The sequence below is a fragment of the Juglans regia genome, chromosome 4 (assembly GCF_001411555.2).
Source record: "Juglans regia cultivar Chandler chromosome 4, Walnut 2.0, whole genome shotgun sequence".
In the NCBI taxonomy this organism is placed as follows: domain Eukaryota; kingdom Viridiplantae; phylum Streptophyta; class Magnoliopsida; order Fagales; family Juglandaceae; genus Juglans; species Juglans regia.
In genome coordinates this window covers 16,580,995-16,589,603 of record NC_049904.1, presented here as the reverse complement: position 1 = coordinate 16,589,603, position 8,609 = coordinate 16,580,995, and positions in this window count along the sequence as shown.

Below are 8,609 nucleotides of genomic sequence, written 5' to 3'. Positions count from 1 at the left end.
ATGGTTGATCCACTATTTTCGCCTATTTTTTCTATTTCTCTTTGACATTATTTGATATTTAATTTTGAAACATTACTTCATCATTCTATAAAATGATCCATACTGCACTAGTAATAAAAAATGATATGTAAATCATTATGTTTTAACAAAGAAAGAACTTAATATACATTAATATTTACCTTGAAATTTTCACTTGACCACATTGCACATGAGTGTTCCTCCACCCAGGTTGTCCCACCAGAAAGTGTCGCTTCGTGTGTTGCATACCCCAGGTATTGCTTGTGTAGTAAGTAGTGGAATGCAATATTGTATTTTCGAGCAATTGCATTTGTCACACACTCACGATGGGAACTGTATATTAGTGAAAATAGCATTTCTTTTAAGACTTGGTGTTTGCAGTAGTAAAATTGTGTTCAAACAAAACGAGTAATAAAATATCATACTCGAACACAATCGATGAGCTCATAGTTCTCCTCTTTGTCTACTTTTTTCCTGCTAGCATGGCGCGTATTTGCGTGAAGTCTCACAATCGTTGTCACTTGTCTAGAAAATATGTTTTAATTTTCGCACGATGGACCTCTTTGTCCATCCTTAATATTCAAAGGTATCTTCCCAAAATTTTGAAGGCGTTCAAAGAGCGTGTCTTTTTACTGGTCCCTGACCACGTTTTCAAGTTGGCAAATCTGTAGAATCTGATAAAACATCATACGCAGTTCTATTAGACCTCTCTTGACCAAGTGAAGAAGTGGAATAAACATTACTATTCTCAAAGGGTCAATCTTGCAACTTACGTTCAGTGGCCATATTCCTAGGAGCATCACTAGCATCTTTTGTGTCCTCATCTACACCCACATTTGGTAGTTGAGTTGAATCATCTGATGATTCAACCTACTTCGTATCTCCTACATCACACAATAGTGGAGGCCCATGACGTAACCTAGAGACTCTACGTACTGATATGTGCCCACAGTGTCCACCTCGTCCTTGGAGTCTTCCTCTCACCCATCTCACCATTGTCAATGCATGCAATAGTAGTCCTATAGTACTTATGATAAGGAAGAAACATGAGTTATTAGTTTATTCCCCAGTTTTCATGAACAATTCCAAGCCTCTCACCCAACATTGGATATGAAAACATAACAAAGATGCATGCTTTATAATTTTGTTGGCTATGCCTAAAACGTATATGAATCTTGGATCATATACGAGCTTGTAAGTCACGATCCTCGGCACTAATTAGTGCTTGATATCAATCGAATATTCCTATACCATAGGGATCTGGGGCGAATCCAACAAGGTCAGTCCAATCATTTATGCTTAAAGTTTGATTTTTATGATCTTTATTTACTTAGTAGATAGTTCATGCAATCTGTTAGTTTAATGATGTACGATTATAAAATGTTTTACTTTTAATTTTGGTTAACTGAAATTTAGTTGCTACACATGGTTGAGTCTTAAAGTCATTTGAATGTGCTAATTTCAAATAAAAGAACCATTATCCTCCTCTGTTTGTTAAGTCTATTAACTGCATGTAATGGACATTTGTTGGAGGGGAAAATACCAAGTGAGAGGAACAAAGAACTTCTTAGATTTTCTGTCTACATTGGTTTAGAGTGAACTCTGTGGTGGTTTAGTTTTTACATGAAGAACTATTGTTTTTTAAAGGTACTGGGAAAATTGTTTCTCTTTAGACATCATATAATGTGATGGTCTAGGTGTTGAAGTTGGACTAAATCCCTATTAAATTTAGTGTATCTTTCACTGGCGTCATTTGTTATTTACACATTGCGCCCAAGACAGAACAGAGAAACATTTCGGATTGTGTTATCGATAGATACAACAAAATCACAGGGATTGTGTGACCTCCCATCTTTTAGTTTTTCTAAACTTTATACAATGATATAGTTGGGTTGGGGAATCGTATGGTATTTTAGTTTTTAGACGTGGAGTTTATGATGCAACCCTGTTTTGTTTTGTATGAGATAACAGTTTGGTTCAATCAAAACTTTCATTTTTGGTTTCATCGACAATTTGCATTTAGTTAAAAGTAGATCTACTTTTAACTTACCACCTGCATCCTAGGAGTAAGAACTAGTTATCGGAGCCCAACCCTGGTGGGAAATAACACTAACAATTAGGTTTTGATATACCTAGTTTACTCAATCTGCTGGCGCTTATGGATAACCACTACATAAGTACATGCATTACCCACATTTTGCATAATCAAGTTAATCTGTGGGTTTTTTTAATATAATTTTCTATTTTTACATTTCACATCTCAATTTTGCATCGGTCAGATCTCTATTGGATGATCAATGCGGATTCGTATTGATCATTCTATTTTTAGTGCAACATAGGTTCACCATGTACTTCATTTGAATAGACATACACTAACATATTCAACACTCCTACGAGAAGTCGGACTTCTTTCACCCCTTTACAAGCATTAACTTATGCATTACATATGTATATAGTCATAGCATATCGAATTATCATTATTGTATTCTAAAAGACTAGGGAACACAGGATATGCACAACAATCTGGAAAAATCTATTTTATGCTTCCTTCCACAAATCCTTAGATTATAAATTTGCGTGTTTAAATACTGATAAGGAAAAATATGAAGTCGTTTCTATCCAAAATAGTCATGAGATGTGCACTATCTCTACTTGTAGTCTTTTCTTTCTCTTATTGTCTTCAAGCTATGTTCTCTTGCACTTGTACTGAGATCAGTGGTTTTGATCTCTTCTATAATTGTTGGTTTGACAAAGGTGTGACAAAGAATAACAAAGTTCAAGGTTAGCATTAACTGAATTGTGGTAGTAGGTAGATATATAACACCATTGGAGTAGGTAACTATATTAAGAGCATTTTATGCCTAGTTTATACTTTTTTTAGTTAATGTGCATAATTGCTGACCTACCAGATTTTCTATCTCCCTCTCTCAACATCTCTCTCTCTCTCTCTCTCTCTCTCGGTTTGTGTACATATATAAAAAATGAGCCTTAATTCCGATGGTATCTGGCAAGCCCGCATGCTAATGGGAAGTAAAGGTCAAGGATATGAAGATCAGGCACACTTAAGGTAAAATCAAAACTAGCAAACTATTTTTCAATTTGGCAGTCTCAATGCGATCACCACGGCCTGGTATAATGGTATTTTTCATAATTTATATTTATTACACCTAACATGAAATCAGCTCCCTGTTAAGTGTATATACATATATAATCATTTTTTATATCAACTATACCTCATACAATAGCCTATAGAGTTGGGGAATACACACACCATAGCCCTAGTTATATATACTTAGATAGATGGATTACACTTTTTGCATCATTATTATAGGCTTAAGCTGTAACGCCCCGTACCCGCGGGTCCGGATAGTTAACTCATGTCACCTAAAAATCATTTTCCATTCACATAGTACATATTCTAATTTTTCCTTATCGCACAAAATACTCATTAATTCACATCAAATACTCCAGTATAAATATTCTAAGACAATACAAAGTCTTAATATAAATATCAACCTCCAAACAAATCAGATCATCAGAGCACAACAAGCTTATTGAATGAAAATCCTCAATACTCATATAAACCTTATATGCTTAAGCCATCATTCTTAACTCCTCTCACCCATGCTCCATATTCTTGATCCTCAACTGGAACATTCAAATCATCGGAAAAATATTGTGGAGAAAAGGGGTGAGTTATCAATAACTCAGTAAGCAGAGAACATATACTAGTATATAAACATAAGACATTTTTAGAAAATTTGGTATGCAGAAACAAAATATTTCATTTTCATATGCATATATCAAAATGTATTATCAGAAAAATCAGAGTGACTTTTCATTCTCTTCATATAAAAAAAAAAAAAAACAAACAAACATTTTCTTCAAACTTCTAGGGTTACAAAATTCTTAGCTGTAGAAGGGTTCGCTCAACCTTTTCTTACTCTAGGGTTACAAAATCATCCCAAACATAAAATTTACTATCATTGTCAAATTCATAAATGTAACACTCCGTATTTTAATATATTTTTACTGAAGGATTATTTTTATTTATTAAAAAATTTATTCTCTTATTTTAAAATTGTTGGATTTTTAGTGGGTTTATTTTATGATTTTTAATTTTGTGAAAATTATATTTTGAAGTGCTTTCTTATTATTAATTATTGTTATACGTTTAAAATCTCTTTATTCTAAATTAATTACTGTGGGATTTAATTATTTTAATTTCACTTTACCATTACGTTTAAATTATTTTATTTAACTTGTGGTTTTGAAATCGTTTCCTTTGGATCATTTTTGTGATCCAAGATATGAGGATTGGACCTCATTTCTTTTCCCTCCATTTTTCTTCCCTCTCCTTTTCTTTTTTTCTTTCTTTTCTTTTTCCTCATTTTTCTCCTTCGGTTTCTCTCCCGCGCACGACACCCACCCCCTCTCCCTCTCTCCGTCAATTCCTTCTTCTCCACCCAGCGCCGTCGTGAGCCGGCGGTGACCGACATCGCCCAGCCCATTAGCCTCCCCAACCACCGGCCACCTCACCCCACCAACCTCAGCTCCTCTCACGTCGTCGTTAGCCACCACGAGCCTCTCCAAGCCGCGGCACTCCTTGCGTTGCCGTTGCACCACCATTGGCCACCATCTTCTCACCACCTCATCCTCGACCTCTTAGCAACCCATTGGACCTAACCCCAGCTCCGATCCATCACCGGTGAAGCACAACCAATCCCATTTCCGATTTGGGTGTTTTTGGTCTTTAACCGCCTATTGCGCCACCACCCACGGCCAACCACCACCACCACTAGTTTCACCGACATCCCTAGGCCCTACCCTATCATTCTTGGGTCTTCGTTTGTCTCCGTTGAAAAGTGGGTATTTGAGACCCACGGCCACAGTGCATTTTGCATTATTACGTTGCTCAGATGTCACTTCTTGCAGCTTCGTGATCCTTCAGAAATTGCTATATAGCGCTGTAAGTATTTCTCCAAAGAACTTTCATGATTTAAATGTATTTTTGCACTAACTCATTTCATTGTATTTGGTTGAACATGCTGGACTAGTTCGAGGAGTATGGGGGTCGGATGGATTGGTGATTGGAGTTGTTTGTGTGATTGATTGGGTTGGTAATTGTTGGTTGGGATTTGTGTGGTACATGTACATTGCATAATTGCATGCATGATCATGTTTGTAAAGAAAACTGGGTTTTCATATAATGCATTCATGTTCATGTGTATTGAAAACTGGGTTTTCATGTGAAAGGATTTTTGGGTGCGTGTGTATCACGACCCCAAGTCGAGATGGGATATTATCTCGGTGGAGCTCCTCTGGTCACTCGGGAGCAGAATATACTGAGTGACGTCCCCTGGATTGTCGCTGGGCGACAATGGGATCGGATGAGATGGTCTTGTGCCGACTCCGTGGTCCTTCTGCTGGCAGGGACTAGAGGATGTCTGGCCATGAACGCGCTGGGTGCGGAACTGGGCATCGCTACGAAGCCAGGACGTGCAGATGGTCCCTAGGGGAGATCATGGTGCATATGGTAATAATGGATTAATTGGTTATTTTCTGGAAAAATAGTGTGTTGGATTTTGTGTAAATAATTTTCTGGGAAAATGTTTTACGGATATTTTGCGCCAAATGGGATTTTGACGTGTGTTGGAAAATAATCATTTTCGGGGAAAATGATATTTTGAGGAAAATGCATTTTTCTTCATATGCATGCATGTTGGTTGCATTAATGCATTTTCATTACGTGGTTATTTGGGTTATACATACCTGCAGTACCATTTTGTGGTAACACAGATTTTGATGCAGATGAGGAGGATGAGGGCGAGCCTGAGGATACGGCTCTGCCCGATGAGTGATCTGGGATCACTTGCTTAGTTATTTTATTTTACTGTATTGTATTTTAATTTTGGATGATTGTATAACTACTTTTTAAACCTTACTAATGATTAGATTGTATTTAAATTCTGGTACTTAGTTGACTAATCTGCTGCGTTATTTTGTACACCGTTGCATGTACACATACACTTGGCACTTTCGTTGGGATGCGTGACCATGTTGCCATCATCCTGGTGTCTCGATTCCCGTGTTTCCTTACATGGGGGTCGGGGGCGCCACACATTGGGCGGTGGCTGGGGCTGACGGGATGATGGTTGGCAGCGTTAAGAGAGGGCATCGAAAATGAATTTAGGGTTGAGAAATGTTTAACATATATATAGACTATATGTAGGAGACAGATCAAACCTAAGTAAAAGGGAAGGGGGAATGTGCATAAAAATGGCAAAAATGGCAGGAACCCGTGCGACATGGATTCTGGAAACGTTTCCCACGGGCCTGGGCCTTGCAGTGGACTGGGTCTTACATCCTCCCCCTAATAAAAATTACGTTTTCAGAATTTGTTATAAATTGTCAAAACTCCCATCAAAAAGTCGTGGGTACTTATCGCGCATTTCTTCCTCCCACTCCCAAGAAGTTTCATTAGTAGCATGACTCTTCCACAATACTTAAACCAAAGGGATAGTTCGAGTCCGTAACACTTGTTCTTTCTTTTCCAAAATCAAAACCGATTCTTCCACATAAGTCATATCCAAAATCAAAATCTGAAGTGGTTCATAGTCAATAATGTGCGTCGGGGCGGGAATATATTTCCTTAACATGGAAATTTGAAATACATTATGCACTCCCGCAAGTGCCAGTGGAAGTGCTACTCTATAAGCCACTGGTCCAATCTGGTCAAGAATCTCAAATGACCCAATATATCTTGGGCTCAACTTGCACTACTTTCCAAATCTCATAACTCCTTTTATCGGTGTTATTCTCAAAAATACTTTATCTCCAACCTCAAACTCTAACTGGCGGCGACATTTATTTCCATAACTCTTTTGTCTGCTTTAAGCTGCTTTCATTCTAGCCCAAATAATATCTATCTTCTATGTGGTCTGCTGGATAATCTCTTGCCCCGAAAGTTTGCTTTCACCTACTTCATCCCAATACAATGGAGATCTACACCTTCTGCCAAACAAAACCTCATAGGGTGCCATTTCAATGCTAGCTTGGAAACTATTATTATAAGCAAACTCGACCAATGGAAAATTTCGCATCCAAGTTCCCTTAAAATCCAACACACAAGCCTTCAACATGTCTTCCAAGATCTGAATAGTTCTTTCTGACTCCCATCTGTCTGAGGGTGAAATGCAGTACTGGAACTTAATTTAGTACCCATTGCCTCCTGTAAGCTTCGCCAGAACTTGGAAGTGAAACGAGGGTCTCTATCCGACACAATGGATACCAGTACCCCATGTAACCTCACTATCTCTCGCATATACAGCTCATCTAGTTTCTCCAATTTGTAAGAAACTTTAATGGGCACAAATTGGCCATGAAAGTACTCGTATCACTAGTAATGACCTCAATACCGGCTCTTTCTAGGTCCATTAACAATCTATGTTGAGTGGTAAGGGCTGCAACTGCCAGTCCCATAGACTTCCTACTTAAGGCGTCGGCTACAACATTAGCTTTGCCTGGGTGATAATTGATGGTGCAATCATAATCCTTGATCTACTCGAGCCATCTCCTCTGCCTCATATTTAATTCCTTTTGGGTGAAGAAATATTTCAAACTCTTGTGATTTGTATAAATTTTGCAATTTTCTCCCTACAGATAGTGTCTTCAAATCTTATGCGCAAAAATGACTGCCGCAAGTTCCGGATCATGTGTGGGATAATTCTGCTCATACGCTTTCAGTTGGCGTGAGGCGTATGATATAACCTTCCCATGTTGCATCAAAACACACCCCAATCCAAGCCTCGATGCATCACTATAAACTACAAATCCCCCTCTAGCAGTGGGGACAATTAACACCGAAGCTGTCACTAATCTCCGTTTCAACTCCTAGAAGCTTTCTTCACACTTTGCTGTCCATTCAAACTTATTATTTTTTTTCTGGTGAGTGCAGTGAGAGGAACTGCTATTCTGGAGAAACCATCAATGAATCGAAGGTAATAACTCGCCAATCTCAAGAAACTTCTAACTTCATGAACATTCTTCGGTGCCAACCAATTAACTATTGCTTCCACTTTTCCCTAGTCCACAGAAATGCCATCTTTCGAAACTAAATACCCCAGAAATGTGATTGAATCCAACCAAAATTCACCTTCAATTTAGTAAACCACTTTTTATCTCTGAGTGTCCCAAGTACCAGCTTCAAATGTTCTTCATGCTCAGTCTTGCTTTTAGAGTATATCAGTATATCATCAATAAAAACAACCACAAACTTATCCAAAAATTCATGGAACACCCTGTTCATCAAATCCATGAATACTGCTGGGGCATTAGTCAAGCCAAAAGGCTAGACCAAAAACTCATAATGGGCATATTGGGTCCTGATCCCGTCTTAGCTACGTCTTCTGCTCTAATCTTCAATTGATGGTAACCCGATCGAAGATCAATCTTTGAAAAAATACTTGAGCACCCTGGAGCTGATCAAACAAATCTTCTATATGGGGTAGCAGGTACTTATTCTTTATGGTCACCTGATTAAGTTCCCTTTAGTCAATACACATTCTCATCGATCCATCCTTCTTCTTCAC